General features: G+C 34.4%; 1 long non-coding RNA gene across 1 annotated transcript; it reads left to right on the top strand.

The window, feature by feature from the left end:
- Window positions 1-900: 900 nt before the first annotated feature.
- Window positions 901-10257, top strand: LOC121363962. Its single transcript, XR_005956805.1, has 3 exons — window positions 901-1095; window positions 6944-7034; window positions 10138-10257. It is a non-coding gene; the product is annotated as an uncharacterized LOC121363962 (long non-coding RNA).
- The last annotated feature ends 445 nt before the right edge of the window (window positions 10258-10702 follow it).

Raw genomic sequence — 10702 nt, 5'->3', positions numbered from 1 at the left:
GTTTTTACAACTTACTTTTTCTCTTCAGGAATTACTAAATCTACTTGGGTATCCTTACAAGCTTGCTTACTTGGAACTTGTTACCCAGCTCCAGCACATGTTATTAAGAACTCTACCTATGTGTCACTCATGCCTTGGAGCACAGAGCAGATTTTGGCTTTAAATACTGTCAGCCCCATTTATTTGTGCATATGCTCCTTCATTTTGAAAACAGAGACAACTGCATTGGATTATATAGTGGAAAAGCGCATGGCATATATGGGCCAATTACAGGGACTTCTTAAAATCCTGCTTCCCAAAATTGTCTGCCCAGTCTCTTCAGATCACAAACAAGACATAATGCTAAAACAATTACAGGAACACAAACGCTCTGAGCAAGGCCTCTTCCACGAGTAAATTGGCACTAGCAGCCACAAGGCTACAGCTCTGTAATAGTGGAAGATCAGAGCCTAGGGAGGCCTTTAGATACTTGAAACTGGAATTGAGCAGATATTTATTAAATAAAATTTATAGAATGCTTTACTTTGAGGCAAGGTGCACAATTTACCCCTAAAGGACATGAAATAAAGGTATTTGTTTTTATGAAGTTAGACGTAAACACAGATACTGAAAACAGAGAATTTACAGACAGTGAAGATTCTTAAAAAGTTGTATATGTGGGTACAACTTCCAAATATGTGCATGCTGATACATCTCCTTTCACCAAAGCTTTTAAAAAGCTTTCTCTTGTTTTTATAGTTCATCACATCAGAAAATTTACTGAGCCAGCTAAATAACTGCGTTCAGGCAAACTGCAAACTAACTCTAACATCATTGAATACTTTTCTTACAGTGAATGTACCCCGTTCTATTAAGATTGTTAAAATAATTTGTTTTCTTCATGATCAGGCAAACCTTTGTCTGAAGCAATACTTCCTTTTCTTATCCGTATCCTTCTGAAGAACTCCAGCGCCAACAGTGATGTTAACTGTGCCTGAGAGAATCTTTGCTTTGGCAACAGGCAGGGCAAGCACTCCTAATATAGATGGATCGGTGAAAGCTGCACAAGAAGCACAGAAACCAGGGAGAACACGACTGATGTAATCAACATTTAAGGTATTTGACATGAAATTCTAGTAGAAAATGGATTTCCCAATTTTATCGGGGTGCTTTTATGTGTGGTGAAAGGCTGCTGCTAAGGAGGCAGTCAAACAATATTGTCAAATCTGTGATATCAAGGATAAAATAGAACTAGGCATTCTATAGAACTTAGCCCACAGAAAGAAGTATTTTGCAACAAACAAATACTATCTTCATCAAAATGGTACCATCACCATCATCTAAATGTAGAGAGTGGGGTTTTCAAGCAAGCGTTTGGTGAAATAAAAGGGGAAATTCATGTGAATTACATTTTGTTTAAGTGCTTTTTAATTAAAGTAATAAAGGACATTTGAGTAAACTCTCAATGCAACAAATTAAAAATTTCTATCACCATTACAATGAGGAGATGAAAAATATTTTAATATTTCTGTCCTCAATGTAATGTGATTTCTAGTGAAGAGAAGTTACCAAGAACCTCTGCTCTGTTTGAAGGCAATACATTTGTCATGAAAGCCAGCTCACTATGAGGAGCTAAGAGATACCTGGTGTTTTATGCTTAAGTAATGTAAAAAAATGTAACAGAAAAATGAAAAACACTACCTAGCTTGTTTTTGTTAGTTGTAATTCTTTATTACTCTCCATGAGTGGGCCAAGAGTTAAGATGTATGATACATTTCTGAATACCATTATTACATTTCCTTTCTGTTTAGCTAATTCTTTTTTTTTTTTTTTTTTTTTTTTTGGGGGGGGTGTTTAAAAACAAAACTCAACTACAGTTAATGTACTATAGGTAATACATGAAGTTTAAGGTATTGTTCACTTTTTGGCTAAAAACTGCAGCATTTTTAAAGAAGATAATTGCATAGCTACTGCTTGAAATATATGATGCATTATGCACAAATCACTCTAAAAATGTAATCTGTAAGCTTACATTTTATGATATAAAATGTGTTTGTGTTCACTACCTTTCTCTTTTAGTCTTTTATGATTAACAGTATGTTGTGCAGAGTTTTACCGAATATATTGTATTCTTTCTAAGGAATGCCTCACATTGATTTTCACACTGTATGGGGAAAATACTGGAGCCTTCTTTGATCTTCTCTTCATTTTCATTAGACTAAATTACCTTTTACCTTCTAGACTTAACTATATTTTCCTGCATTCTTTATTCTTTACATATGGATCCTATTAAGATACTCTGATAAGTTGAATAAGCATTTTCAATGAAAGCATATTCAGTCCTATATAGAATTCTAATGTCACAAAAAATCTGCATGACTTTATGACCCAAATTTCCAGGACAGAGCAAAGGTTAAATAATCACGTTCTTCACATCTCACATGGATTCAAGAATAGATTAATTGGGAAACTACATAAGCAAAGGACTCTGCTTTGTCAAAATGGATTCATCATAACCTTTCTTCTATTTAATCACCCATTGTAAATTACTTGTCTATGTAAGAAAGCAGGATCTTTAAGATCAAGAACAATGAACCTAGCAATTGGTATATGAAAAACAAAAAAATTAATACTAGGTGGCTAGCATGCACTTATGTGCCTGGTCACAGACTCAATGCAGAGTTATTCACTAATGCCAGTGAACAGCCACTTCCAACGCATCATTTTTCAGACTTCTAATTTCTTAGCATTCTGTTGCATGTAGGTAAAGCCTTATAAAGTAAGGGCCTTGTTACCCTTGTAAAATCATGGCTCAGGCCTGTTACTTAGGCTAAGGAGAAGGGAACTAGGGGAGAGTGACTCAGCTGGAATAGGGGTAGAGAGATGTGAGAGATGAGCTGGGTGACTGCCCTGTGTCCACATCGTGGTGTGTGGTGGTTGGTTGTGCCTTAAAACTATGTAAACTGATAACCAGCTAATTGCTTAAAAAGGCCTGGTTCTTGCAAATAAAGCAGCTCTTCTTTGCACCTGCCTGGGGACTCTGTGTCACTCTGCTTCTTACAGCATTCCATAAGGAATTTGTTTTTGTAGATCTGTAAATAGTAGGATCACATCTAGGAATCAATTTTTGCAATTCTTTAAAATTAAGCATCAATTAAAGAAAATATATTTTAAAAAAAACCACCACCTGTTTGCAAAGTCATAATTAACTTTTTCTTTCAAGATAGTGTATCTTTTTGTGTATATCATTTTATGTCTGGGAGGTGAAATTATAAAGTTCCTTTATTCGTGATGAAGTATGTTTTACCTGCTAAGCAGAACACAATATAACATGTCTATTACTTAAAATACATAAACCAAATTTTCTAGACTAGGTCAGTATGTTAAACTAATATTGCCCACAGCCTTCTGTTTCAAAAATGGTCCCTAACATTCAGAAACTTTGCAGCATATGTGCTGTTTCAACAGTGTACCTGAAAAAAAAGTTAAGAATGTGGTTTTCCTCCTCATTGAAGTCTTTCAGACATGCCATTACCCTGTGGAAGATGCAGTCTACCAATAGGTGAAAGAAGTAAAATATGAACAAGAATGGGGCATTTCCATATTCTGAAATAGTATTTTAAAACTTTTTAGTGAAAAAAAGGTTCTCAAGATGTTCAGAAGAGCTAGTAAACTGTGAAAATTGGAATATATAATACAATTGGCTATTTTGGGACAGTTCTACATATAATTCTTAATCCATGTATTAATCAGGCTCTAATTATGACTTAATATTGATATTTTTTGCAATGGAGTTATTGAATATCCTTGGCATCTTTCTGCTGACTTAACTGGGCACCCTCTGCCAGCAAAACTCACAAGGAACATGTTATACTTCTCTGAATTAATGCATCTTGAGCAGAGCAAGACTACACAATACTTCCAGTAGTCACTGAACAGAAACTTAGAATTCACCACAGAATAAAACTTTTGTAGCTTTCCTTGTAGTTTTGATATCAGCACAGCTTCTGTTTCAGTGTTACTATGAGCCTTGTCAGTATAGCTTCAATTGTATGCACTGTAAGGTGAGGTTGGAACAAGAGGAACCACTGAGGTCTGCTTTGACCCTGGAATGAGATTTTTACTTATATTTCTTATGCAACTTGTAGCTCTTTAGTCTGGAAAACAAAGAGTAGGAATTTGACCCAACAGAAATCTACATCCATGTGTGTATCTGCGTTATACTCAAGGTGCTTCATAACAACAGAATTCAGCTACAGAGAGTGCCATTTACAGAAGACAGATCCTTTTTTTCCCCTCATTATGTAAATTGGATTGTGCTGAACTAAAAAGATTTTTTAAAATAAGTGTTTTTTCGATTCATTATGTTAAGCATGTAGAATTTCTTAACAAAAACTTACTAAGACAAATTAATCTACAACTAGATTTCTAAACAGTTGCCTGTGTTCCAGTTTTTCAAAGTTAAGCCTGAAATGTTCCCAGTATGATTTTTCAGAGGTGATGAGAGCCTAATACCTCTGCTGAGCCTATGGAGCACTGTGTCAAGTCATGAAAAAACCACCATGTTTTGAGTTAAGTACACACAAATAAGACTAGTGAATGTGTCTGAAATTTTTGGCAATGTCTGAGTTCCACAGAGGTTACATCAAATATTGTAAGCATATGAAGTAAATAACCACTGTATGGTCCATCACACAGAATTTTAATGCTAAAAAGTGGAAGTGTACTCAGCATTTATATTCCTTCCTCCACTTTTTTAACAGTCTAATGAAATCTAATAAAATCTAGACTCTAATGAGTCTAAAGAAATCTTGCTTGCTCATGGTCTTGTTTCCCTTTTACTCAATCCTGTGTCGGATTCATCATAATCCTGTGTTTAAAGCATCAGTCTGTTGTCATGGAAGTGATTGATGTCCCAAATTCACTTAGAACTTCAGAGCATGATCAAATATTTTTTTAAAAACTGACTAGAAAAGAAGAAAATCATTCAAATAGTAAAGCTTAGATAATGAGCTAACAGGAAAAAGTACATAGGGATATACAAAGAGTAAGCATTTTATAACTGAAGTCTATTGGAGGAAATTTCTCTTTCAAATGCAGAGTGTTGTTTTTAGAGTTGTGTGTAAAATACATATACAAGTGAATCATATAACCAACCTTGAATTATTACACATACCAAAACAAAAGAACACAAAATAGACACAATAGTGAAAAAGAAGTGAGCATGATAAGTGGATTTTTTAATGTTAATGATTAAAAAATAAATGCATTTTAAGTAGGTGTTGGTGCATATACTCTTTATTCATTACTGGAAAAGTTAATTGAAGTACCATTTAAAGATTTATTCAAATTAATGTTGATATGTTCCCAAAATGACATTTCTCTGACATCAAATTTTGCATGTCTTTTTAGTAATTTTTACTGTATCCAAGTCTTCAATTACATGTGTTGGCTGAAACTTCTTACTAGCTATGTTATGTGGTCTGTCAGACTTGTCAGATACAGTATGTCTTCAAGTAAAAACGTGCTTACAAGATGCTCAGTGGCACCAAGTGAGCTACATTCTCATTCCCACCATAGAATGTAACCAGCTGTTACATTTTACTAATAGAAAACTAGCAACAAAGGTAAGCAACAGATAATTAGCAACAATTTGAAGACAGCAATTTTGAAAAAAAAAAATTTAAGGAATTGCTGCAGCCTTCTGAATATATTTGTTCAAATCCCAGTATGTGGCAAAGCAATTTGTTTCTTCATAACAGGACTAAACAGCTTTGTGGATAGGATAAAGTATTTAAAATATTTTTTTTTTTCCTCAGTATTTCCCTATTGGCTAGCTTAGACTGTTTGCTGCTTACATTGCTTTTTTGGCTATCCCAGTCTTAAAATGTCTACCTTTCTTCATGGAGGTTCCAAAAGCCTGTAGAGCCCAGCAGTGTACCTAGGTGTCCTAAAAATTGTGTGTTGAAATATTCTCTATCATGTTACTTCTGTCATGTTTGTACAGAGTAACAAAGGCCAATGTGCTTACATTAAAGATATGTCGTACAGGCAGGCCTCGTAAAGGGTGCAGGTGGAGATGTAGAATGTAGACCCTTTTTGTTCTGTACCTTTTCTAAAAAAGGTACAAACGCCCAGATCTTGCCTAATATTGGAGCCAGGAGACAGGTGGAATGTGCAATTTGATCTGAATAGATGGAGAACCACCAGCTACATATGACTGCGAGATCTAAGAAAAAGGACTAGATATCCTCTTGTTTCTGTTCTACCTCTGAGTTAGATTTTTCTACCAGATAAATTTATAAACCACTTCTGGTACTGGTTTTGTGTGTATTTGAATACTTAGCCTGTAATAGCAACAGCTGCACATCTAAGACACCAATCCAAACCTCACTAGAATCAATGGAGGGTCCCACTGAAAAAAAATACTGGCAATGTTTTAAAGTTGAGAGGTCAGAGGTTGCTGATAGCTAACATAATCCATCTTCATAATAACAAGGAGTTTATGCTGCCTAAGCTTATCTTATTAGTATTTAATTGGATGCCAGGCATAAACTTCTTTCAGTCAGCACTTCATTAAATTTACAAGCATTCCCACACACACTTGTGTGTGGGATGCAGAGTAGATGAGAGACATTTGACTACTTGGAGGCTGACTTTGGCGCAGAGCTATTCATGCAGACACACTGTGTCTTTTCCATATTTGAAGAGAAAAAGCAGAAAACTATTTCATGCTGTACACCAATGATGCCTACATTTGTCCCCCTTTACACACTATGAAACAGCTTACTCTTGTAATAAATGTAGCCATTCAAACTAAGATTTGGTGTGGTGAATACCTGTCACAGGCTTTGTCTAAGTTTAAACCCAAATGGCCCAGTAATTTCTGAGATTTTTGGAGGAAATTTATTATTTTGAAAGATATGCCAGCTAGCCCTTTTATCATCTCCATGTCTTGTTACAGAGTACTACACTTCATCAGTGACATCACTGGAGTGCCAAGGATGTGCCTTTTGCTGACTTTTCATCCTTCTGTCAAAAGTCATGCAAACAGGGTAAGTTGTAGTATTTCCATCTTGAAGGACCTAAAATTTAGAAATAAACCATGTTAAAACACAAGTGAGTCTTAAAGAAAAGTGGTGCCATATGGTAATATTGAGGCAGTATCACAGAAATAATTAAGCCCATGCAAATATCTGCTAAATATGTTTGAAAGCACTTTTAAAGCTACATTTTCTATATATTGACTATAAGGACCAAAACAAGGTACAGACTGTGCACATTTACCATTTTTTTTCCCCTTGTTGGAACAAAGAACTGCTCTAAGGTGAGAAGTTATTCATTCTTCCAAGATTATCAAAATAATATGAATAACATTGTATGATCCATTAGTATCAGTTCAGGCCATGTTCTCACTTAAAAAATTTGCCTGAGCTTAGACATAAAAGGCAAAAAACCTTTTGCTGCAAGGTGGCATAGCCACCTATATGAGAGACATTAAGGATGGAGGAAAAATAATTAGCAAACTCACTCTGACTCTCAATTTCTGTTGTCCGAACGCACCTGTAAAAGTTTTCAAGCAATATGGGGTAAGATCAATTAATTATCTGGAGCACTGGGCTTGTCAGTGATAAAGGATATGTAAAATTTCTCAGGTAATTTGTAGGTGACCTTTCTTTATTCTGTCTCTCTAAGAATACCTTGTATGCAAGAATCACAGTAGCAAGGTTTCCATGAGACCAAATGGCGGATAAATGCAGTCTTGATCTCAACAACTCCCAAAACTGCTGCAAGACACTTGCTACAAAGCGAGAGGAAATTTCTCATCCTCTCCCAGGAAAATGACAAAACTGACTGCAAGACCTGCAATTTTCCCTCCTAATAAGCACTAAAGATACAGGAACAACTTTTCATAAAATTGAACTTTCACCTCTGACCTATTTGTTTTTCTCTTCTTAATGACAAATTACACAAGCAAAATTATATGCATTTTGCTAATGCTTTTTTCCTCTAAATGGTTTCATAGTGTGCTCAGATTTAATTCCCCAGTTATGTCCTAACATTGCTGGTTATGACTTTTGTTATGCTGTAATGCTACTGAATTATTTTCTTTTATAAATGTAGGAGTTTCCAGAGATTTCCAAAGAAAGTAATTCCTTTTACAAGACTTGGCAGACAAACAACAAAACATTATTGGAAGAGAAGTAAAAAAAAGACAAAAGAAACAAAAAGAGAGCACTGTATTTTAACTGACTAAACAGGAAGAATATATGTTCAGTTTTTATATACATTGGAAACTTTTACTGCAAAACACTGCAAATTTTTTAATTTGGGGTTTTAAATCAGACAACTGAAACTGGATTATTGTTGGATAATTCATAAAAGATAACATTTTTATTCATTCAGCTATCTGAAAAATAATTGTAAAAAAACCTCCACAGTGTTTTCAGCTGAAATTAAAAGTATTTAATATGTTTCAAGTGTTAACACAGTAAAAATCCTGGTACCACTGAACTGAATGGCTGTATCCCTTATGACTACATTAGGAGCAAGATTTTACTTTATTTCACTCTTGGAAAATAGTTTTCTCAGGTTTTTGTGTATCATTTTAATCTGAATTGTGTATATTTCTTTTGCTTCCCCTGCCTTGAAGTTAATTTAGATGTATTTTCTCATTAACTGTGTTACTAGAAAGACATAATGCAGTTCCAGTCTCCTGCATTTGGAAGTGACTGGATTTTAACTGTTTTAATCTGTGTACATAAAAAGGTCTTAATTTTAGAAATTTCTAGTTCCTCACTCTGAGAAGCCCATGTTCCTTAAAAAATAAGGTAACTGGGAGGAGGTGACTCATAAAAGCAAGGAAGGATACTGAGTCTAGACAGATCTGTGTTTGCAGTGGTAGATGGTACAGTCAGAAATAGAAAACTAGTATTTAAATTGTGTTAGGAGAAATTGGATTCATGTCAATGAAAACAAGTAAGGGCATTTCTACAATATGAACAATCCAATAATTTGACAATTTTTAGATTATCCTAGAAAAATAGTGAAGAGTATGTCCTTTTGCATTGGTGGTAGATATGACTTTACTGGATTTTTTCGATGCTGGTGTCTGTGATTCATTATCTGAACTCAAAGTAAGAAAAAGAGTCAGAAATAAAAACTTAATGTCTAGTCAAAGGTATTACAAATGCCACGTCTTAACAATGGTATTTTTCAAAGTAATTCCTATGTATTTCTACTACTACAGCCTAAGTAATGGTTCAAAAACATCTTCATTGGACTGTACAGATTTTTCACATTATAAATATGAGTTATCACAGCTTTCTGTTTGTCTGCATTTTTAAAGTAAATGAAGTTCCTTCTTAGATTTGTAGGCAAATTTTCATCCAATGACTAAAGTTTTTTAAAGGGATTGGGTTTTCTTACTAATATAATTCTTACACAATAAAAAAAATAGCAATGATTTGACATTTCAAACAGAAATTGATGAGGTGAGATAAGTGTTTCATTAGGTAGTAGTCAGATACAGTGTAATAACAAGTCTTAAAAGTAATGAAAATAATTTATAAATTAAATCTTACCTTCAATAAGTGTGATTATAAAAAACATGTATTTCTAGAATAGAGCTACAATTCAAAAAGCATTCAGAGAGCAGAAATAGCTGAACTACTGTTTGACATTTTCTTGTATTATAAGAGACCAGTAAATTTTCAGTATTGCCCAAAGTCAGACCCAGAGCAAATCATAGTGGCTCTATATGTATTTTTACATGCTATAAAACATAGCATGCCATCCAATTATACTAAATTTCATTCTGTAAGTTTTTATTTATACCAGTAGCAATAACTGCAAAAAAAAAAAAAAAAAAAAAAAATTTTAAGAAAAGGGGGGGGGGAAAAAAAAAAAAAGCAAAACCTTTTTAGAAAAAAACGCAAAAAAAAAAAAAAAAAAAAAAAAGAATTGATGAACAGGAGGTGGGGATAAAAGTAAAATGCTAACACTTTATGTAAGACAGTCAACAATACAACCATCTTGCCCCTCTTAGTAAGGACTGGGAATAGTCCTTTTTCTACATACCACTGACTTCCATGGCATCTCCATTACTACATATAATTTGGTCATACATTTATTTTTATGTAATTCTATGTTGAACAGGGAATTGGGCTCCATGATCCTTATGTGTCTCTTCCAGCCTGAGATGTCCAGTGATTCTGTGAGTGAGTGAGTCTATGACATTGCTGGCAGTGGTAAATCCAGGTACAGCTGAGCCTGTTTTCCCATGTAGGGTCACACATAGCTTGTCTAGCTGTAGATAACTGCATGAGTTCCTTGAAAATTATCTAAACATTGATTCTTTATTGTACTTATAAAACAGCTATCTGATTAGCACTGTTCCCGAGTACATTGCAAATACTGATTTTTATACTTTCATTCTGAGGCAGAGAAAGTTAGTTGAGATAAGCAATTAGGGCAAAGACAGATTACAGAACTGCACAAAGGTTGGTCTAAAGGAGCTTCAAGAAACAGACTATCTCCTTTTCCAAAAAACTAACTTCCTGACAAATCCTTATCTAAGGTGCCTTTAAATATGTCCAGCAAGGGAGAATTCATAGTCTTCACAAATAATCTGGTCCAGCACTTTTCAACACATCCTTAATGTGAGTTCTTATTGAGCGGTTCTAACTTTTCTTGCTTTTGTTGAAGCATTCCCATCTTATCA

The sequence above is a fragment of the Pyrgilauda ruficollis genome, unplaced genomic scaffold (assembly GCF_017590135.1).
Source record: "Pyrgilauda ruficollis isolate IOZ18807 unplaced genomic scaffold, ASM1759013v1 scaffold78, whole genome shotgun sequence".
NCBI lineage: Eukaryota > Metazoa > Chordata > Aves > Passeriformes > Passeridae > Pyrgilauda > Pyrgilauda ruficollis.
The sequence above is the reverse complement of the archived record's forward strand: the minus strand, read 5'-3'. Positions and strand labels throughout refer to the sequence as shown.